The 23,382-nt window shown below is 39.7% G+C and overlaps 1 protein-coding gene across 7 annotated transcripts in view; it reads left to right on the forward strand.

Annotated features, from left to right (window-relative positions):
- Positions 1-2,186: 2,186 nt before the first annotated feature.
- mef2d (myocyte enhancer factor 2d) overlaps positions 2,187-23,382 on the forward strand; it is a 102,619-nt gene continuing 81,423 nt past the window's right edge. For 2 of the 7 annotated variants that reach the window (XM_025911272.1, XM_025911275.1), the window contains exon 1: positions 2,187-2,459. The gene's annotated coding sequence lies outside the window, so the exon portion shown is untranslated. The remainder of the gene's footprint in view (positions 2,460-23,382) is intronic. The other 5 variants (XM_025911277.1, XM_005472773.4, XM_005472775.4 and 2 more) reach the window with 5 other exon arrangements.

Genomic DNA, 23,382 nt, shown 5'->3' on the forward strand with positions numbered 1-23,382 from the left:
CAGGGGGCGCCAAGCTATAGTTACAAGTTGGGCTGAATGAAAAGCTACTTGCTTTTATTATTGTGAGAAGAAAAAGTCCCCACAAAAGCAGTTTACAGTGGAATCTGTGCAATCCAACAATGACAAAGTTAAACTTCTAAATAATGCAGTAACTTATATGTCAGCAGGATCAGTAGCTTTGATTATGCCACTTGTACTGCTTGACATGAGCTGCATTTCCTGTTTTTATTCCAGACTCTAGTCTGGCTGCGATTGTTTGCTGTCATTTTTCCCGTGGCATTTCGCTGACCCCGGGGGCGAGCAGCTGACCACTGGACTACCCAGCTGTAAGAGAGGAGGACAGCGGGGCGTCCATCTGACTACTGCAATTCTCCTCCGAAAAACCCCACCGTATAAGCCTCTTATGTAAAGCAGAAAACACTGGGTAATCTCTCTCTGTCACTCCCTCTCTCAGTGTCTGAGCTGTTGTCACTATACTGCTACTAGTGTTTGTTAATTCATCACTTTGGTTCTTCCTTATTCAACTTTATCAGCAACAAGGAAATCTTATCTTCATCTTAAGATTTGTGATGTTGCATAATAAGCTTTACCAGCTATCCGGCCTTACTCTCAGTATGCTTTTACATGAAATATTGTTGCTCAACATCAGTAAGTTTCACCGAGATAAAACACTGCAAACTAAAAGATCCCTGAACACAAATTCCTTCCCTTGTGGGAAGCATTTCCATCTCGCTGCTGTGTGAGAGAAGTCAGCTGTCCACTCCCTGCTGTGTGCTGCTGTTGTCATATGTGGCATTACCATGCAATGTGACAGTGTAGTCCAGATTGTGTGGCACATTCCCTCTGCATGACGCCCACACATCACATTCAGGTGTGGGCCCGTGTACAGGAATACACTCACACACTCTTGGCATGCAGATGGTATATGCTGGTATGCTACATCATATGTTTTGTTCATCTTCAGTTCTTTTTTGTTATTCTATTTTAAATTATTTTACCTGACATTCCACTAATTTATTAAATGCTGGAAAGTAACAAATTACACTCATCCCAACATTTACAGAAGTATTATTTCTTGCCAAGTACTTTATATTTCTCCCGGACTACATTTTAATGAACATATTAGCTGACAGCTATTTTGCAGGATTTGCAGATTTTTTTATTAGTTTGTATGACACAGAAAATTCATTAAAGTAGGTCTTTAAAAAAATGTTTATTTTCTACTTCTCTAAGTTGGACTTTATTCCATTTTATAATTTCACGGGTATTAAAAAGTTACTGACAAACCGCTGAACTAACTTTACAGGACCGTGACGTCACCTTTTGTAGTCGTAACGCTATCTCATGCACGAGCCTTATTAGCCCACTTCTCGAAGCCAAGCCATTTGCGCCGTGCTGACGTAACGTGACGTAGTCTAACGCACACACGCCGTTGAAATTGGAAAGAGTAAAAGGCTTTAACAGAAAGAAAGAAGTCTAATCGGGAGGGTGCGAAAGTAACCTTCGTGCAGGTGTTTCTCCCGCTGCTCCGCCACAAGCGCCAACTGACTACATGTGTCAAGGTAACGTCCCTACGTCCCCACTGTAAACATCGTGTTCCTCCGCCAAGAACGGTTAAGTAGGGCGGCGGAAAGTTACTGAACCCCACTCGCTCGACACCCAGTACAAACACAACTTTTCCACCCGGAAATCAAATAGTTAATTTTTATTTATTTACTTGCAACATGTATAATAGGACTACCTATGCGAATAGAACAAATAAAGGACGTAGCCTAACATTTATCCAGGGACTGGATATTAAAAAGAGGCAGTATTTTCCAATTATATGCCTTTCTAGGTAAATGTACAACCTAAACATCTACTGTGGGAGAGAAAAAGATGGCACTCGATAATTTAAAACGTTTGTTTTTATTTATTTCCCCACGAAAATTATACGAAAATCTCCTAGATGGTGGGAGATCTGGGAAAGGGGGAATTCAAAGGAACAAAAGCAAGAATATAAAAACAATCAAAATATGCTTAAGTCGCATAAGCTCCAATTTTCCGGTTAATGTAGCCCACAATAACAAGCAGTGAGAGTGTCTTTGCTCTCAAAACAAGACAAGCGGAGGGATATAAACTCTTAACACATGATGTCGCCATCAGCCCTTCCTACTTCTCAGCTCACCTTCCAGTAACTCCGCACCGACAATTTCATTGGTCGAGGCATCGCGGACAGCTGGCCCCCATTGGTCGCGCACCTGTCAATCTTAAAGCAATGCCACTCAGGATAGATTAGGCACCATTTGCCATAACTAAATAGTTACATTGTACATCAAGTAGGAAGAATTGTTTTAATTGGTAGTCCACCGCGCTCGGCGGAGAGTTCATCTTCGTCCAAACCGCCTGAACGCGTTGAATGCAACGAAGTGTAACGCTTGAATCTCCCGTCTCATCCAACAGATGTGGACACTGCCCGGGTAAGTCACTCTTTACCAGCTTGTGTCCGCATTTCACGTTTGCCTCATTTTTTTCCTGTCTCTTCCTGTGTTTGGGCAGTTCTGACAACTGCGTGTCCAGTCGCCGTGTTGTTTGTTGTTGTGGTGTTTGCACGTTTGTGTCGGAGTTGAAAAACTGCCACAGAGCCGTGGTTGTGGTAACTCTGAGGAGGATGTGCACGGTGCTCGCTGTAAAACCTCCCAAGTGTCTGTCAGTGTTTGTATCAAGAAAACAGTTCTTCGTGTAGTTTGCTAAGTTAACGCCAGTGCCACAGTCAGAGCTCACTTCTCACTGCGTGCTCGCACGTTTCAGTCCCACAGACCTTCAGTAAACAGCATCTTTCAGCTGGTGGATTTGAGCGTTGTGCGCAACAGTAATAACACTCCATTAAGAGCTGTCAGAAACGATTTACGACAAGTGTCAGCCGGGTTTTGACGTGATTTCTCTTCATTTCTTCAAACCCATTTCATTCCAAGAAAAGAACGCATGTTTAGTTTATTGGCAACTTTTATTGCGCCATCAATTTCGTTTACGTGTTAAATGACAGGTTTACATTGCGGAGAAAGTGGGCAGATGAAGAGAGAAGAGCGCAGTTTTTGCTCTAGGAAAACTGTAGTGATTGGTGAAATTGTGTTTCTTTATCAAAAACCACATCGGACGCTTTCCCTCATATCCTTTAAGCTATCGCGGCTGTTGAATTATTTTATGTCTCTTTCATGAGCCCATTTCCGACAATTGTGCTCTCATTGCCGTGCGTAATTGCTTCTCTCCCGGGAGAGAGTGCCATCAAACTTCTAATTTCCCCCTCAAACCCGGAAACCATTTTACTCGTGGAAGCAGCCCGTAATGATGGCATCAATAAACCCAAATAAAACTGCTGTCAAGTCAGCTCTGAGTTTTGCTTGAAATCAGAACGGGCCCGTCTGCCTTCTTTTCCCACGCACAGCATCTCAGAGAGGCAGGTGATTGGGATTAGAGGGCAGCAAGACAATGAGAATATGTCCCTAGAGAGGAGTCTGGCATGTCAGGAGGCAGGAGGAACAGTTATCTATTACATCATTATCTAGTGCAGCAGAGGAATGCACCGCAACACTGGCAGATGAGCGGTTCAACAATGCCTGCAGGTAAAGTCCAGATTGCCAAAAAGGTGTCAGTGGCTCTCCAGGGAGCCAGTCCAGGTAAGGGTGCTAGTGAGCGTCGCAGCAGCCAGAGGAGAACAGATTAGGTGTTCTCTGTGAGTCTTTGTCAGTAGGGCATGTTCGCCTTAGAAGCTTACACCACAGATGAGTGTTTGTCCTGATAAGACAGGTAATATGGAGATGGAGGGCAGAACTGACTGTGGGCATTAAACCACTGATGAATATACAAAAGTATCAAGAATTGCAACTAAATTGCTCATTTCAAGTAGCATCAAATCAAAAAGGCTAGAAATATTTTTTTAAAAACTGTTAATATTCACAGAAGAATTTGCTTACTTGCTACTAAAGACTGAAAATAGATTTTATTTTGCTTTTTTAATCTTAATATGAACATGTCGTGCCCGGTGAATTAAGAAATGAAAGTTATGTTCTAAGAAGTAACAAATTGCAACTCTCAAGTGAAATCAAAGTCAGAACTTCATCCAGAAAACTGGATCGGCCAACATCAGATCTTCTTCTCCTGGTCTCCCTCAGCTTTCCTTTGGTCTAACATCTTAAATGTGATAGCTGTTTGAAAGTTTGCCGCTGTTTTGAAGCTGCCAGTATCCCAGTTTAATTCTCTAGTATAGGTTAAGTCTAAGACGTAAAGGTGGTCACAGGTTTGGGTGTAACTGCAGCATCCCTAGCTTAACACCTATATTGTATGCTGTTCTCCCCCCAATCTCCAGCTTAGGTTTTGCACTAAAAACACTAACGTTCACATCAGCCATATCTTTTTTTAAAGATATGTGAGCAAAATCTGAAGTTGGACTGATTGAAATAAATGCTTTTTGTGTTTCTGACATTATCAAGATGTCCAGGCAGCAATTATCCCCTTACTAATGCATCACTTTATCTCTCTTATCCTTTTGTTCCATTCGAGATTGTGAGGTGTGACCCTGCTGGCTGTAATCCTGATTCTGACATTATCAGAGGTCCTATATAAAACATCGCCATCTCCTTCAGAAGTTTATTCCACTGCTGCACTCTGGTGCACCTTTTAAAGGAAGGCAAAATAGTTGCTCTTAGGTGTGCAATAGAGTCTCAGGGTCTCTAAATTTCTGAAGTACTCTCCCCACTGCTTGTGTGGCCATATAGGAATACAACCCATGAATTGAGCAAAATTTATTTTGTAACCGGACTTGTTCAGTGAAAAGAGGCTTATGCTTCAGATAACTTACAGTATAGGCTCAATTGTCATAATGGGCTTTTGTGTCCCTGAGAACTGTGACTGCTGGCAAATCTGTAGCTCTCATTCCCAGTCAAAACACCTTAGAACTTACAGAGATGACTTTTATCGTTGAAATGAATTATCTTGGAATTAATTGTGCTGAATCCAAATTAAGAGTTGAGATTGAGAACATGGGGAAAAACAAAACAAACAAAACCAGGTTTGGTTTAGGTTTTCCATGCCAGAGCTCTACCATGTGCTCCCATCGTGTGCTCTGTTGGCCACAGTCAAAACACAGTGGGGGAAGCGTGCCCCCCTCCTTCTCTTTGCTTCTGCAAATTTGAGGAAGTACAATCATTCTCTCCTGGTGCAGCTTCCTGCTGAACTGCAAACACAGGCAGTCAGCTGGCGCATTTTCCAGACATTACAGAGATTGTCGGTGTCCGTCAGAAGCGCAGTGACACAGCTGAACGTGTTTAAATACACAGCCCTGTAGTTTCTTGTGCGTACAGCATTTAAACATTCAGTTTGATGGCTTCGTAGGACGTGTCCTTAAATGTATCAACGCATGCAAGTGCATCAATGCTGAGGCTGCCGATTGTTTTTTCGTACTTAATTAAACTTTTTTTTTTTTTAGTTAAATGTTTGAAAATTGTGAATTGGCCCAATAATAAATTAATTTAATTTGTTAATTTAATTTTCAATATGAGAAGCTGCAAATCCTCCCTTTGGAGAAGCTGTGAGAAGAAAATGTTTTGATGATAAATGACTGAACCGACTGAGTTATTCATTAATTTCATTTGAATTTAGTCAGCTAATTAGTTCATATTAGGGCTGGGGTTGGACGACGTGCTAAAACTCTCCAACCTGCCGCTGTCAATCCAACAACTGGTGATAGCTGGCATGTTTGCGGACTTCCACACAGCGCTTTTTTCTGCAGTGCTCAACATTGACCATACAGCTCCAGCTCTCAACAGCTTTACATTGGTGAATCTTACACGGGGCTCAAAAGCAGCACTTCACTTTTTCTAGAAGGGACCATCTTCAGCTACTGGTCTTTTAATTATTGAATATTTACTCATTTTAATTATCAAGGAGGTAGAACACTCAAAAAGTAAAATAAAGTGGCAAAAATCTTAAAAAACAAACACTGGATGTTATTTTAATATATAAATATGTTTTGCATTGAACCACTGTGGTACCGATGTTACGTGTTATATTCTTTCTTGTCTCTTGGACATAGAAAAGGCCTCTAAAGTTTAATTCTAACAAATGCATACATGAAGCAAGCCGCCTGCTAAAGACACTAGCGTACAGGGTAATGATTATGTGTTGAAATAGCCAGCAGTAACCTTTTTAATAAGTGACTCACGCTAGGCGGATTACTTTTTCAAAATGATAAGCAACGTTAAAGGTTGTTGACACACCTGCCTGTCATATGTAATTCCTGTGTAATTACCACCAGGACCAGCCTGTTAAAACAATAAGAATGCCTAACCGATTGAACCTCACCTCTTTCTGCTGAGTTAATTGTTTTTTTTCCCCTGATCAACTGGCCAGTCAACTCAATCTAGAAGTTATTTAACATTCAGTTAGTTAACATCAAAGGGGTGTGACTAGTGGAATAATTCACAGTAGAGCTGGGCGATAGAGCGATAACTATATGTACTGCGAAATAACTTTTTCTCGATAGAAAAATGAAACTATTGCGATAGACCTCATCTCTCTCTCTTCCTGTCTTAAAAGAACAGCCAATCCAAATTAAGTAGCGCATAGCCGAACCAATCACAGCCGCAGCGTCACGTCACGTGACTTGTTACGTACAGCACAAGTGCCCAGCCGCACGTGTATTTGTTTGGGAAGCAGCCAGCCGCCGTGCCGGCTGGTTAATGGAGAAAATGAGTTTGCCCGCTAGAGAAAAATCAACCGAGAGCTTGGGTGACCAGGTTACCGAAGAGAACACAGATGACGGTTCCAATGCCGGAGAGATTGTCGAAAGGAAGGGCCAGAGAAGTTCCGTAGACTAAAAGCGCTAATTCGTCATCGAAAACAACCAGGTGAATCCCTGCGAAGCAACAACAGTCAATTGAGTCGGCTTTCTCCAGCGTCTTACCATATGACAAAAAAGAACAGACATAGCGACATATCGAATGCCATAGCCTACCGTCTTGCTAAAGACATGCTACCAATAAACAGGGTCGAAAATGAAGGATTCAAGCAGCTAATTGAGGTAATAGCTAAGCTATACAACAAGGAGAGGTTGAGAATTTCCTTTTAGTTCTCAGTTTATTTGATATTGACAAAAGTTAGTCAATTTTGTCTGTTCTTCTGTAAAACAAACTAAGATTTAGAGAATTAATTTTTAGAATATTTTTAGAATTAATATTTTGTTTCTAAGTGGAATTGACAATTTAGTAGTCTGTTTTGTTTGTTCTATTTTGAAACTTAAATGCTTTAGCGGCTACCTTTTTGTGTAGTTTGCAATATTTGCCTTTATTTATCTGAAACTGAAGTCTCATGTTCTTTAAGTACATCTACCCTGTTGAACTTATTATGGGAAATAAATATTTAAATCAAAACAAGCTGCTGATTATTTCACATTTTACTTGTGAGCAACGGCACATTTAAATCTTACAAATATAGTTATTAAGCTTATATCGTGATATATATCGTTATCGCCTGAAATGAAAAAAACATATCGTGATATGAAAAAATCTTATATCGCCCAGCTCTACTTCACAGTATAATGAAATCAAGAGATGTTACCTAACGATGCTGTCACAGTTTTATGAAGAAAGAATAAAATGCCTCTTAAAAGGAATGAGTTCTGTCTTTAATAATTCATCAGCACTCTGATTTACTTTTCACCACTTTCTGCCATTTATCCAGAAGGACTCAGAAGGTTGACTAATTTGAAATCAGTACTAACCAGCAAGATGTATAATGTTTGTTTACCTTGCCCTAATTTACCATGCCATGTGGAGATGTGAAGTAATAACTTTTTGTAATCTTTCCGAGCACTTTAAGGAGGCATGTTGGTCTTAAATTGTAGAAGGAGGCATGAAACATCATTTAAGTGCTTAGAAAAAAAATCTTCTATTTACTAAGAATTGTTATGTGATATGACTAAAAAATGCACGAGGTACTAATGTTGCAAGTGTGTTTTCTTAAATTTATGTGGATATTTAGATAATGGGGCACTGGCAGTATGCCTGCTAGTTAAACCTGATCATTAATTGAAGCAGCAGCTTTGATAAAATACGACCAAATTCTAACACTTCTTACCTACATTGGGATAATGAAAGCTTAGACTCTGTACCAGAGATTTGAATTAAACTAAGGAACAAGTGAGCAGCAGTGCATTCGTTCCCTGACAGATTTTCCAGAGCCCTCCATTAGTCAAGACCTTCCTGACTTTCATAGTGGAAAAGTCTGAGGTCTAATTTTCATTAATCAATTTGTTTGTTGGCTGGGCTGGGTATTGATGGGCTTTAATCACTGCTGAAGCCAAGGCCACATTAGCTAGTGAGAGCAGAAAATTACATCAGCATGCTGTGGAACTTAAAAACCCTGTTTTATATTTCAGCACCAAGGAAACTGAAGAGAAAAGAAATAAGAAAGTTGTTGAATAGAGGCGAGCTGTGCTACTGTAGCTACCATGTTGTGCAGGGCGAGTCACCTGCCACCTCATTGATTTGCCTGTTTACCTTTTCAACTCAGACTTAGCCTTGTATAATAGTAGTAAAGCATCTGTGTTGGGTATGTGTTTTCCCTGTGTTCGCCCTCAGCTGACCCACGCTCTCATCCCACGATGGCGCAAAAACCTTCCTTGCAGGTTGGGTTAGATAAGCGTCACCCCTTCACCGTTGTCAAACTGAAAGCCTTGCACCACAAGCCATGCTCCTTTTCAAACTGATGGAGCATTTCAGCAGAAAGGAGCAATTACTACCTGCTCTGGTCCTGTTGCTTTCATGGCCTCTTTTGTGTGCTGATTCCAGGGCAGATTTTATCCACGGCTGTTCCCACGCTGAGCAAGGAGAACAGGAAGAACTCAGCTGCACAGCAGGCCTCTGCCTTCTGCTATTATGGCCATGATTCAATCATTGCAGGGCAATGCTTTAGCCTGGCACATTGAAAGAGGAAAAAAAATGTCCTCACTCCCTCTCTGTTAATGGAACTTAAAGCCAAAGGTGTTTTTGTACCAAGAGGAGACCATCAGCCTTTTAATGTGGGAAGTAGCAGCAGCAAGCTTCACCTCACAATCCACTCTCCCCCTGCTGTGGTTTTAAAATGGCCTCCCTTCTGTGCTTGCAGCCAGAGAAGCCCCACGTGTAGTGGAGGAACCAGACCAGGCGAGATTTGCCGCTCCTCGCGCGGCTCATCGCGCATACTGTTTGTTGTCTTTCCCCTGACCCCGAGTGGAAGAGTTCAGTGTGTTAGATTTTTAGATTTGATTTGTTTTTAGTTATACATACTCGGATTACAAGCAAAACAAATAAATAGGACTTATCGAATAATGTTACATGACACGGATACAGTTGGCTATTACTTGCGCTAAGCATTGCAAAAATCCATTTAACCAATCCAGCCAACATTTTTATTGGCAATCTGGAGGCATCGATACTTGAAATACAATTTAGTGGTAGTAAATCAAAATTAAATCTCAATCTACTGCAAAATTTCAAATCTGTGTGTATATCTGTCTGTAGTAATGCTGTGAAATATTTAACATTGATTTTAACTTGACGAATGGAATACCAAAATAGCTTTTATTAAAGCGGAACATTTCCTGTCTACTAATGAAGACCACGGGATGTAGCTGAAAGCACTGGGAAAAAAACATGCGGACCTTCAGATAAGGCTTTTTATGTTGTTGTCAAATTGCTATTGTTGTGGTTTGGAAAATAGCCTTTATGTGCAACTGACATAGAATCTGAATGACAGAAAACTGTCAATTGAACATTGCTGTATTTCTTAAAATGATAAAAAAGCAGATATCAGAACAAACAGTTAGTATCTACGATCATGGGTTCAGTTATGCCAAAATTTGAATTTAAACAAACTTTCTAAGAAGTATTAGGTCTCCTGACAAGAACTACTGGCGATAAAGATATCAGGGAGATCTGAAATGCTTTTTTGGCAAAGCATGACCGTGCTCGGCTCTGAGCTATGCTGTAATTTACCAGCTTTTGTTTTCATACCAGCTGGGAACACTTGGATGAAAAAAAGAAGGGAAGAAATCTGATTATTCGTCCAGCATATGATTATCTTTTGGTGCTTTTTAAAAAAAAAACAAAAAAAAACGCATCCACCTTAGTATTTCTGAAACTGTTTGAAACATTTACTTGGAATTTAGGATATTTCCTCATGGTTTACACGTGGCGTGGAATGTCAGTGTTCCAGGATCTCAGTGAAGTGAGAACACCATCTGTCTCACCTTGTTAAAAGTACTATACCACCCCATAAAAGCATGCATTTATTATTTGGTTTCAAAATCGTCACATATTGTTTTGATTTTTGTAATTTATGTTTTATGCGATGTTAAAGCAATGAAAAATAAACATATGAATACATCAGGGAAAAGAGATATTTCTAAACTTGAGGTATTTTATTGGGCAGGAACTAAAACTGTTTAAGACCTGAAATGTCTTGTAGACAAATTGATTAGTCATATCAAAATTTTACAATCTTTAATGTACCATTTAGCATTTTACATAATTTTTTGTGGTGTAAAATGTCTGCAAAGTCACAAAAGCTAATATGTGTCTAGTTAACATTTACCTTGCTCGTATGTCCATAAAGCTATGTTTAAAAAACAAACAAACAAAAAAAACTGCAAAACAGGCAGACTGTCAGAAACTTTACACCTCATATGGAAATCAGTGTCTGGGTTACTGTATTTTCATGTCTCTGACCTGACCTCAGATGGCTTGTTTGTGAGTAATCCATGACAATATGGCACAAATAATCCAGGAAATATTAACACCATCCTGTAATGTTGTGACTTGTTTATGGCTATGGCTCTGGCTTGAATGTGTGCACATTAATTATGAGGTTTAGTTACCAGTTTTGTGTGGATTGTTGTTATGCTCATAAGAATATGCAAACAATTTTTTTATGTCGTTCAGAACAGACTGGGCTTTTATGCACGAGCGATTTAAAGAAGCCAAAATGTTTCAGACAGAAGGTGAAAAAAGCTGCTGCAGCAATGGCGCGTTTTAGTTGACCACCAAATTAAAATCATCAACCTGTAAATTAATATGATATAGGCTTCTTAAATTGAAAAAGATATGGTCTGTGGAGTCTGTGTTGGATGTTTTTCAGTTAATAATATTAATAAATTTTGTAGTCCAAACAAGGTTTGTTTGTTTGTTTTGTTTTTTATAAATTGGAGCAACAGAGAAAAGTGTTTTCACTGATAATGAAACTAGTCACTTTGTGCAGCACTGGACTCCATCCGGTATATGATGCATATGGTTTGAACACATGAGTGTTTTTGTTTGTTTGTTTATTTTTTAAATTAATCTTGGATGGTACTGAAGCTCTCAAACAGACAGTTGTGGGTCCCCTTGGCCACCCAACTCCTGGAGCCATTCACTCATGTTGACAAAATTTCTGTACAGACATACAAACATACAAACACCTGCAAAAGTACTCAAAGCAGGACCAGGTCCCCTTCAGGGCCACATTTGGCACTGAAGACAAATGTACACAGACTCACTAGCTGAAAATGTTACCAGTTTTGCTATCATGACTGGTGAAAATCCCCCAATGTACATACTGTAATTGTTTCCTCATGTAGCCTGTAAGTACTTGCCAACATGGCCTCTCTCATTTGACCCTTAAGGCCAAAGTGAAAAATCAGGGTACACAAAAGCTGTAACTGCAGGCCAACAAACTCCCTTACTTACACAGGACTAATCCCTGTCCTCCAGCAAGCTCTTAATTGGGCCATCATCAGCTGCTGATCTATGGGTTAAACATCAATTAAGGTAATGAGCACATAGAGAAGAGGGAAGAAGATCGGGTTGGGGAGATGCGGGGGGGAGTCAGTCCGGAGGGCAGGGAGGTGATCAGGACCCACCCTGAGGAAGACTGAGTGTGTGTGTGTGTGTGTGTTTCAGTGAAGAGGTAGCTTAACGAGTGGAGTGATTTTTGAGTCGTGGAGTGGAGTGTTGATTATGGCTGTGCGGGATGGAGGCTGCTTCAAACAGCTCGATGGAGACTTCTTGTTAGTTTAGCTGTATTTGTGTTGGACAGGCTGTGGTCTGGGTGAGATCCTCAGCATGTTTCAGGACAGTAATGTCTAATCTGCTCTTCAGAATGCAAATACTAAAATAACAATGATGTGAAAATCTTAATTAAGTTAAGAGCTAAGGTACAAAATATGACAAATAATATTAATTGGCTAACTGGTTTTTTTTTGTTTTTTTTATTATTTTGAGTATTATAAATTATTTAAATATTACTCCTTACTCAGAGATTTCTTGTAATTTTGTCATCAAATATTTTCTTCTATGTAGGTTTAAACATTTACTTATTCTGTCTTTTTCCTCTGAGAAACACTCCAGTAAGAACAATTGATTTGATTGATGATTTTATGATACTCTATGAAAGTCGATTGAGGAGGAGACATCATTCCCATTCCCATCCATACTGCTTGACTGACAGATAATCTCTAAAAGGCACAGGACAAGATAGATATAAAATCAAAATGTAAGTTACTTCTTGGAAGACAATTTTTCATCATAGAGTACCAAAATAGTATAACATTGTCTAGTACTTCTGAGAAAAATTAGTAGCTACATTGCAAAAAAAAATCACATTTGTTTGTAACTAGGGATGTGTAACTTAGGAGTGTTGTCCATCTCCTCCTCAGAGTGTTAATACTATAGGTTGTTTATTTGAGTAGTAGTCCATGAATGTTAGAAAGAAACCCAAACAGCCTTTGGTATATTTTTGATTTGATGAAGCTAGCATTTGCATAAAGTTAGCATTAAACCTGTTTAAAACCTAAATACTTGAGATGGTCATTAGAGAAACATTCTAAGCTTTCAATGCTGTAATATACTGCAACTTGTCTTTCTACTTGTCTTCATTTGACTGAATAGTGAGAAGCTGTTGTATCACTATGTGAGAGGTCAATAAAATGTCAAACATGTCTGCAAGAATTAATTTGAAACACTTTTGCCCCGTTAAATTCAAGATTCCATATTTAACAAACAGATGATTCAATCTTCAAAACACATAACTATTTTATAAGCAGACCTCTTAAGATGACTTGTAGATTTAAAAGAATCCTAAAATGTGCTTTTCTTTCATGTCAGCAGTCATGTTTTATTGCTTCACATCAGCTTGTTGAAACAGCAACCACATTTCTCTCTAGAATTAAAGTTTTAAGTTATAGTTTTGAATGCAAAACTGCAGTCAGTCAATCAGATATAAATGAAGTTTCTTCCAGAGGGAAACTCGATGTATCTTTTTTACTTTCCAAAAATGAACAAATTTTCAGTTATGAAAACCAGACATCTCAGTATATCCAAGAGCTGGTCGACCTAAGTTTAAATGCATTAGTAACCCTCTATCTATTGTGCTGTGGGCAGAAAGGTCATATTTTATGTTCTGATTCTGATTGCCCAACTGGATCAAGAATCAAACTTTAAGCTTTTAAAAAATTCTTCACAGGAAATAGAAAAGTGCAAGGGACCATCAGAAAATTGTATATCAATGACTGGAACTATTAGAATGGACTTTCTGGGCTTTTGGAGCTCTCACTGTCGGTAACATATGAAACAGAAGCTCCAAACTGCAATGACATGTCTACAGACTCACCTACATGCAGGCGGATAGGAAAAAAAAAATCAATGCTACTGCTGTTACAGATACCGAAACTAACCTTTTATCTAGGATGCATAAAGGCAACATACTTTTTTTTTTTTTTTTTTTAACTTAATGCCTGTTTCTCTACAAAAACAATTTTCTAATTGCTTTTGAAGTAAAAGTAACTTTGCCTTCATCAAATAGATTAAAACTGGTAAAACTCTAATTTAGGATCCATTCTAAAATCACACCATCAGGTATGCAATGGTAGCTTTGGATACAAGACTATTTTGATACTTCTTTGCAGTTTATACCAAAACTTTCATGCACTGAATTGGGATTAATGGCAAGTGGAAGGTAATATTCATGTTGACACTGACCTCTTTCATACAGTGTGTTCAGTGCGGGACTGTTGTGCTTATATTCTGTATGTGTTTTTTTATGTGAAAGGTAAAGAGACGGAATAAGCGGATATTGTTATTGCACCTTTAAGCCGGCACCAGAATCAAGTCCCAGAGACTGAATCAATGTCTGTGTGAAAGGGAGATCCAGGATTGTGGCGCACTCTACACTAGACACCACAGCTCTGTTCTGTTTCACGTCACACCTCTGATTCGGGTACATCAGCATGTTATCTGAAAACACACACTGGAGCCTCAGTGTCATTTGTTCCATTCGCTGTGAACAAGCAAAGGTGGCATAATGAGAAGTTAGTGTCATTATAGTATGAAAGGGAGTTCATTTAATCCATTATTGATCCAATTTGCCAACCAATCAGTGTTTTCAGTTGAGCTAATGCTCTCATGTTGGTTCCTGAATTGGTTTGTGAATAAGGTTCTGGGGATATTTAGTTCCCGGGGCCATTTAATCAATATGGCCATTACACTTTGCCCACTGAAGAGGAAACCTGTGAGATACACCTCTGCTCTATACTGATCAGGAAAATATGATGCAGAATATTTGGAAGTTTTGTTGCTGTGAAAACAACTCGATATGTTGTGCCTTTCTATATGGAAGGTGACTGCTGGTCTCACCTTTAAGTGCCACTCAGGGACTCTGATCTTATAGAGAAAGTTGGATCCCAAATTCCCGTTTGACAAAATTTGCTCTCTCTGTTGACTGTCATCCTGACCTAAATTATAATCAGCCCTCTGTGGTTTACCACAGACTTTCCATTCATCTCCCTGATCAACAGCAGCAGAGAATTTCTCTTCCTTGTCCTCAGATGACAGATTCTGGGGAAGTAGAGCAGGAGGGTGGCCTGGACTTTAAAGAGACCTTCTGGTAATCTGAAAGGTCACAGGAGTCTGAGTGTTCTGCCAGTGCCCTTGAGCTAGATGCTGAATGCTGAACTACTTAATAGCACTGAAAAAAAATATAATAGTTTGGTTTCAGCGATGATGAAAATGTGCAATAATTTCCAAAGGTTGTTGATGTACACCGTGTTTGCTCGTTCTGTGAGATGCAATTATTATGTGAAGGTCTGGTACGTAAAAGTTGCACAGAAATGGGGGAAAAAAAAAAAAAAGAATGGTAAATCCCTCAGTTGTTGGCTTTTTTTTTTCTTTTTGGCTAAAAATATCTTGTTCAGGGTGCTAAATATATTTGGTCTGCCTCTGAAGAAATTGCTGGAAAACCAGCTTTGGAGCCAAAATGGAAATCTGGGCTGACCTCGTTTTGACTACGAGGTAGAAGGAGATGAGAAAATAAAAACACTGAATGCACGTAACATTTATTTTGATCAGGGATTTTGGAGTCTGCAGCTCTCTGCCCCTCTCATTACATTCTATCTCCTGGAGTCTGTGGTGTTTTGTGATCTCGCTCTGTTGCCTTGTGCAGTGTGCTTCACTATAGCACTTTATCCAGATTAAGTTGTGTTTTCCTTCTTTTAATACACTTGTTACCAAAGAGATAATCTAATGCAAAACTAGCCAAATGGATATCGTACAGCATGTGCAGTGGGATCAAAGGCCACTGGCCCTGGATCAAGACACAGCCCGCTGCTTCTCTGTAGGTTTAATGCAACTTAAACCCAACACAATTTGCAGGATTAACCTTTAGTAACAGGGGCTTGATGGGCCCTCGCAGCACTCTCAGGGTTGCACTGCAGAAAACCAATCTTGGTTTGACCTTGACAAGGCCGTACTATCAAAATCCACTTACGTTCAGTTTGAATCCATTTAGTTCAGCTTCTGACAACCTTAAGCATTACAGCCTTTTTATTTAAAAATTCTCCTATGCACTTAGTAAGCTTGGAGTTCTTAAACGGAGAAAAAAAGAAAGTGAAAAGAAGAGAAATGATAAACTAAACGAACAGCACTCAGTAAAAGCAGAAATAATCAAATAAGCTGCCTGCACTGTTGCTTATTTAATCTAAATAACATTTTTGTGTTTATAAGATCAAAAATTTGATTACTTGGACTCAACATATTTAAACCTCTAATATCAATGAACATTTGATTTAAATCCGTAAACTGGAATACTTCTAATGAGTGAAACTTTATTGAATAAGGTCAACGTGATCTGTATTGTCTTGCTTCTGACTTTAATTCAGAACTCACTCCAGTGTCCTACTGATGTTTAAAGGAAATAAAAAAAAACAAGTGTCCTAGTTTGGATTTCTGTCTCATAGTGATGGACTTTGCTTTCCTAGCATCACAAAATCAGCATTTTATAACACAGCTGGAATTGAAGGTTCCTGACTTTGCCAGAAATCCAGTAAGAGCAGCAGATACCAGGAGGATTACTGAGAATCAGAATCAACAATGGCCAGCAATCCACAGCATTATATTTAGCTTAGATTAAGGCTTCTCTGTTGAATGACTCAAGCTGCAGTCTCCTTTGTGCACACTGATGGTTCACTGGAGGTCTATCTGGTATTGTTGCCAGAGAACTCTGAGAACAATCCCTCGCAAAAAGATTAAAAAGGAAGAAGCAAGCAGAAAAAAAAGATGAAGTTGGGACATGGATCAAGGAGCACACCTACAAGACCGGAGGAAGCTACAAGAGGAAAAAAAAAGATGTATAAGAGAAGAGATTTTTGTTTCAAATGTCATGCATCTGTTTTAGGAAAGTGTACTACCTCAGATGCATCATTCAGTATTCAGAAACACGGATCATTCTGCCTCCAGAAACAGAAATGTTTCATAATCAGAAGTCTTTTGCTGACTCAAAACTTGAACGTTAACTCATACCTTAAGTTGCTTTTGCCAGGAACTGTTTTGTTAAAGTGAATGCCAGATTTTTCAAACTCTTTGCCTTACAGAACGAAGCAGTTGAAATGGGTAAAAAAAGAGAGAAAGAAATAAAGTAACTTGTGGCTTTCATGGTGCTGTCTGAATAGTTGAATTTACTATACATTTTTAACCCTTAACTATTTTGCATTTGGTGGTGGTGGGTGGGGGGGATCATGCGTGAGTTCACTGTATGAACGATAAACTTGAAGTGACATAACCACCTTGATGATACCCAGTGATTTCCATACTTTTAAACCCACTATCTTGGCTTCAACCTTGTAAGCTTGATTTTCATAAACTTTATAGGTGCAACAGACTAATAACATACAACACTGGAGCACAAATCTCTTGGACAGGATGTCCCAGACAACAGACTACATTATTTGTAAGATAATTCCATTAAAATGCTCCAAAAGGCAGCAATATCACAAAGACTGTTTAGAGGTTGAGTTCAATAACCCAAATTAGAGGATGAGAAGCCTAGCAGAAAGCTCTGGGCTATAGCTGCCTGTGCTGGTATGTCCTAAGTTTAAGCACCCCATAAGGCTGTTCTGAAGAGAGAAACTAGCTAAAAAGACCAGACAACTTTATTGTACCAGGCTGTGAAGAGGACATTGGGTAATATTTTGTTTGGGCTTCCCCACATTCCTTTAGTTTCTACCTTTAGGCAACTCCATGATTACAAACTGATTAAGTTTTTGGTTTTCATTCCTGCTTTGTTTTGTCTTTGCTGTCGGTGGCTCAGTTTAGCTGTCATGGTACCAAAAGGTCTTGGTATCATCACTGATAAATGACGTGAGATTAACTTGGTCTCTATGGTCCTTTTTGAGGATTCTAATCAGAGTCGGTGGAGGCTACAACACATGGGGATCTGAGTTGGTGGCACAGATCTGTGTGGTCTCAATTGGAATTGGAAGGAAACTGTGACTTCAGTCAGCATTTTTTTTTTTTTTTTTTTTTTTTTGCAAGTCACACCAAGGAGGGAAAAATGTGATCTTTGTAAGAGGGGGGAAGTAGAAATTGGGAGACTCTCAGTTGTCAGTTGTGAATGCAACCGAGTTGCTGTGCCACCATACTGACGGGGTTACGATGGCGTGAGAGCAGGGGCTGCTGGCCAGCACTCCAGCACAGCTGAAATAGCAAGCAGCAAGAGCCAGGAGCTGAAACGCTACACCCAGGCTTCTCACACTCTCCTCGCCTCTCACTAAACCTCTCTCCTTCTTTCTTTTTCCCATTCTCTTTCGTGCTCTCTCGGTCTTTCCCTATCGTCTTTCTTCTTTACTCTGTCTGTCTTTCATCTGAAATCTTGCCATTTTCTTGCTTTTCATCATTATCATCTTGCCTCTATTTCATCGCCCCATTCTCCCCACTCTTAATCAGACACCTCCCACACCTCTCATCCACTTCCAGTAAAGCACAACGAGAGGTTACGGCCTCATTTGAATATATGAATGCATAACAGCCTCCTCCTTGCTGGGGCGTGGCATCGTTTTACAGTCACACAGCTGTGGCAGTGTTATGGGACCATCTGCACAAGACTCATTAAGATAGCCATAAGCTAATGTGGAGAAAGAATATGTATGGAGGGAGGGAGGGGGTTGTTTATTCATCCTTGTTCCTCTTCTTTTTCTGTAGAACAGCCTTACCCCAGTTGGGAATATTTCCAGAGAGAGAAGAAGTAGAAGTAGAGGAAGGAGGAGCTTGAAAAATCCCCTTTCCACTCTTCCAAAGTTGCACACTTCCTTCTGCTTGTGTATTTGCATGTGATGTCGCTATGGCTTCAGGCGTGTGTGTGTGTATGGGTGTGTGTGTTTATGCACAAACACTGGTATCTGTCAGTGATTGAGAGCATGAGGTTCAAAATATATCGTCTTATTGAAACTGTGCTGCTTCATCTTTTATGACGTTTAAGATTTTATACTGTTTTACTAAGGGGAAGTGTAATGGAGCAGAATTTACCTTGTGAGGCAGCGGAGGTCTCATGAGATCATGATCATGAGAAAATCCATTAGCTACACACTTGAAGACAAACCAAGTCACTTCTGATCAATCATATATGGGGAACTACTAGCCAGTAATGTTGTAGCTACAGACATAGGGTTGATAATTGGATAATTCAGTTACCTGCCATACATTTTCTGAAAGTATTTGGGTAACTTTATCAGTGGTTCTCTATAGATGTGAAATTCATATCCTTGGACTTGCTAGTGTTTTTTAACCTTATTAAAACATAAAATACAAATCAAATTGGCTAAAACAAAGCTAGCTTTTGTTAAAATGTCAAATTAAACAAAATAAGTCAGACTTATTCATATAAATCTGGTTTTAATTTGGTATTAATGTTAAACTTTTAGAAAACATTTCCAATGTCAAGTCTGAAATTAGCAAAATTACAGTTTAAAGGACTTTTGGGGGGGGATTTCCAGTTAAAGGACACAATGATTAGTACTTTCATCCCACCTCTGAAGTTCACTGTAGGAGACTGGCTAAAACTGCAGGAAGTGAATAAGATTTTTCCATGTGATGATGAAGATGGTGAGATTTGGTGAAGAGATAATGGGTAATTAAGCTATTTATGCTTTAGTTGCACACTTTTTGTAATCATTGGGCTTAAATACACTGTGGGGAATTGATGTATAATATACTGTTTATGATAATTAATTTTAAATAAAGTTCAAGAGGTGCTGATGCCAGCCATTCTGTAATAACACTTTTGCACAAAGGAACAGTTTTTGATGCTGCTCTTTTGCTTGGATCTTTTTGTAAGAAAATAGTATTTTTCTTGTTTTTGGAGATATTAGAAAGGTCTTAAAAGTCACTAAATTTGTTCTTACAAAGGCTTCAGATACCCCGATGGCTTTTCTAAGTGCAGCTGAAATCCATTTCTCTTGTCTGATGTACAAACCCAGCTCACGGCGTCAGCGAGGAGTGTTTTCGCGGGCAAAAGCACAGCCGTGTTTTCAGTCGATAGAGAGTGTACTTGTTTTCTGGCGGGCCGTGTCAGTGCAGGCATTAGATAACGTTTTATTTGATGGTGTTCAATGGCTGACTCGTCCTCACCTCTCGCCCAGGCCTCTCCTGCTCTCCAGCCCACACGCGCTCCCATGTAAAGCCAAACACACAGACATCCACCCACTGACTCACACGCACACTCACAAACACACACTCCCGCTCTCTCTGCATCCTTCCTCTGGAGGATTCTGGCAGTTGTTTATGTTATTGAACTGGTTATCACATTACAGCTGGAACACCACCAGGCTCAGAGAGAAAGAGTCCTCCCGCTCTCTTAAGAAATAAAAGAAAGGCGGCGAGAGTGCAAGCGAAAAACAAGAGCAGAGGGAAGACTAGATAAGAATATGTTCAAATGCTTTTGCAGTGCACTCATCAGCATCACCATGTTTCTTTACTTGTTTTGTGGAAACAGAAACCATGTCTGTCTGTGATCTTTCCAGAATACTTTAACTACATTTATTAGTGATTTCACAACTGCCTTTAACCTCCTCTAAACTGGATAACCAGATGTGTGACTAACTGAATTACCACTGCAATAGTTAAGGTTCTAATTAGTTTATCCACTGGTGAGTTGTTATGGCCAGACTGTAGTTAATGACAGAAGATGCAAAACTGGAATTCTATATTAGTGTCTGATGTCAAAGTAACAGATTTTGATTATCCATCCATCCATCCATCCATCTTTCCATCCTTCCATCCATCCTTCCTTCCTTCCTTCCTTCCTTCCTTCCTTCCTTCCTTCCTTCGGACCTAAAATAATATCCAGCTGCTTTTCTCTGTGCTTGCAACTGTCATAATTCACATACAACAGATACAGCTCAAAAATATTATTGTATTTTGCTGTAGTTCGTATGTGTACTGAGTATGTTTGTCAGAAAAGTTGATACTCTAAGTTATATTAAAATTTGTCAGATTAGATTCTCAGTTGCCACAGTTTAAATACCAGGAGTGACACCTTTGCCTCCTCCTGCTGACACAGAACTTCATAAAACACTGCTGCAAAAAGGCCCATAACCCTTCCTCTCACTAGCAGCTGAACACATGAACAGTAGGGCAGTAATCTTGGCAAAGCACCTTAAAGACTGAGGGCCTTTCACATAGGATGCATGTGCTGTGTTGTACTCTGCAACCAATTCTTTTCTATGCACTGTGTAATAGCGGCATCCTGCTGTGTTCAGCAAAGCACAGCAGAAGTGGGCTGCCTGGGGAACACTTGTGCATCACACCATTTGCTATATATTCAATAGAAATGCAGAGTGACATGGAGCAGACATGATTAGTACACATAAAAATCACGAGTGGCTACAAAAAAAGACATAGTACTCCCCCCACCCCTCAGTCAGTGCAAGTCGCTTCCTTTCTGAAAGCGACTTGGTAGGTCAGTAAAGCTCTCATTTCAATAACATTGATTAAACAGTCATCATAAATGTTAACCTGGCCAGCATACACGCTAACGTTAGCCACTGGCAGTAACCCACGTTAGCCAGCTAGGGGGTATAGCTGATAATATAATGATATTATTAATGTCTGAATTGAGCAGCTCTTTATCAGTTCGATCACTTGTTAATTTTCTCTTAAAGTTCCTTATTGAAGCCTGAGAAAAGTCTACCAGCTACCTCGTAATCCATCTTATGTGTTCTTCTCCTGTTAAGTTATACAATCAAATATGACTGAATGTTGGTAAATAACTCCCTGTTGTAGTGGGACCTTGTGGATGAAAAGAGAAGAAAAACTCTGCACTAGAAGTTATAGAAACTTCTTTTCTGCTCTGTTTTGCACACCCAGCAAGAATACATAATCCAGATATGTTTTTTTTTTCTTTTTCTCTTTCACCCCATGGTTTCTCATCCAATCCAAAGAAGTGCTGCGCTTTCAAATCCCCTCTCTTCTTTCCAGCTTTGCTCCTTTTTACAAACAGATACTCGTCCTAAATATCTCAGCTGCGCTTCACCACAATTCACTTTGGAGAGAACTATGTCTGACAAAAGCGTTTGGAGAATGTTCAAGAGGGGTGGTATCTCCAAATTCCTGAATAAGGCTTGTGTGACGGAGCTTTTCTGTCTCCGTCAAAGGAAGAATTGCATTGTGTGGCTACAGAATCTAAATGCCCGAAAAGTTTCTCTCTCAACAATCTAAAGAATATTAATACTCTGTGATAATAAACAGAGTTGAAGTTGACGCTCAGTTTGTTCCTCGACTTTAATGTGACCTTAGGATTATAAGATCCACATACAGTCAAACTGTTTTTACACAGTGGTGATTGAAGTGAAAACCAGGGTTATTGTGGGTTAAAATGATTATGGATTAACGTGACAGCATGGTTTTCTCCTCGCTGTAATGCCAGCACCAGCTTCACTGAAGCAAGGCAAAGGAGCTTAGTGCTTTTAGCCCGTAGTTCTCTTCTCTGGTAGCATCTGTTGTTACAGTCGGACAGAGCAAACACACACTCGAACCACTCAAACACATGCTGAAGGGTCATAAAGCCCTGTTTTTAATGTACTGAGGGGGAGACAGAGTGTGTGTCTGTGAGAGTAGGTGGGTGATACAGTATGAAGTAAGGGTTTTCACAGAGGACAATTCCTCTGGAGTCACAACAGGTGTGTGTGTCTCTGTGTGTGTGGATTGCAAAGGGGGAATTATGAGCCGGGTACTAAAAGGAGGAGGGGTGGGTTAGAGGACTTATGAAGGGTCCCCTCTGCCCCACCTGTAGCCTGTCAGCTGTTGTAAGCCTGTTAAAACGTCAGCTGTTTCTGAGGAGAAGTGTGTGTATGTGTCTGTGCGCTTGTGTGCATGTCTGTTAGTCAATGTCAGGGAGCTTGTGGAGGTTGGGGGGAGGGCTGGCTCTGTGTGGCACTCACCGCCCCATTGCACATCAAACGCCTTGTCCCCTCTGGGGATTTGTTAGCGCACAACACAGCGCCTCGTGCTTACGTTGTGTGCCATGATGGTCTCGTCTTACTTTGCCTCTTTTCTGTTCATTGCACTCTGACTCAATTTCTCAGTTTAAAAAAAAAAATCAGAATCAGAAAGCATCTTTGAAACAATGTCTCTATTTTGTCTTTTTATGAGCAGTAAGTTTGATTCCTTACATGACAGATGTCTTTTTATTGCAACTGAACCAAACCCCAAAACTTTAAATATCACTAAGATCTTACTGTACAAAAAATGAGTCCAAAAGAATCAGTCATGATCAAAAAACTTCAAGTTTAAATGTTAGGAAAGTAATTTTCAATATTTAGTTCTATCTAAACTTTTAGTTGTTAGACAGCAAGAAGAATGTGGTTGCAACTTTCAGAGGTGTGACTCATGACCTGACAGCGTGGTCCTAGAGCTAAGCAGACTGTGTTTCAGTTTGACATTGTGGAAACTTTGATAGTGCTGTGGTTTCAGCTGTTGGTTCTGACACTGATCTTTCATGTCGAGAAGTAATTTTGACTATGTCAGCTAACTTCCACTCTTTCATCTTTGTGCTTGATAGAATAGCTGC

Source organism: Oreochromis niloticus, linkage group LG11 (genome assembly GCF_001858045.2).
Source record: "Oreochromis niloticus isolate F11D_XX linkage group LG11, O_niloticus_UMD_NMBU, whole genome shotgun sequence".
Taxonomy (NCBI): Eukaryota; Metazoa; Chordata; class Actinopteri; order Cichliformes; family Cichlidae; genus Oreochromis; species Oreochromis niloticus.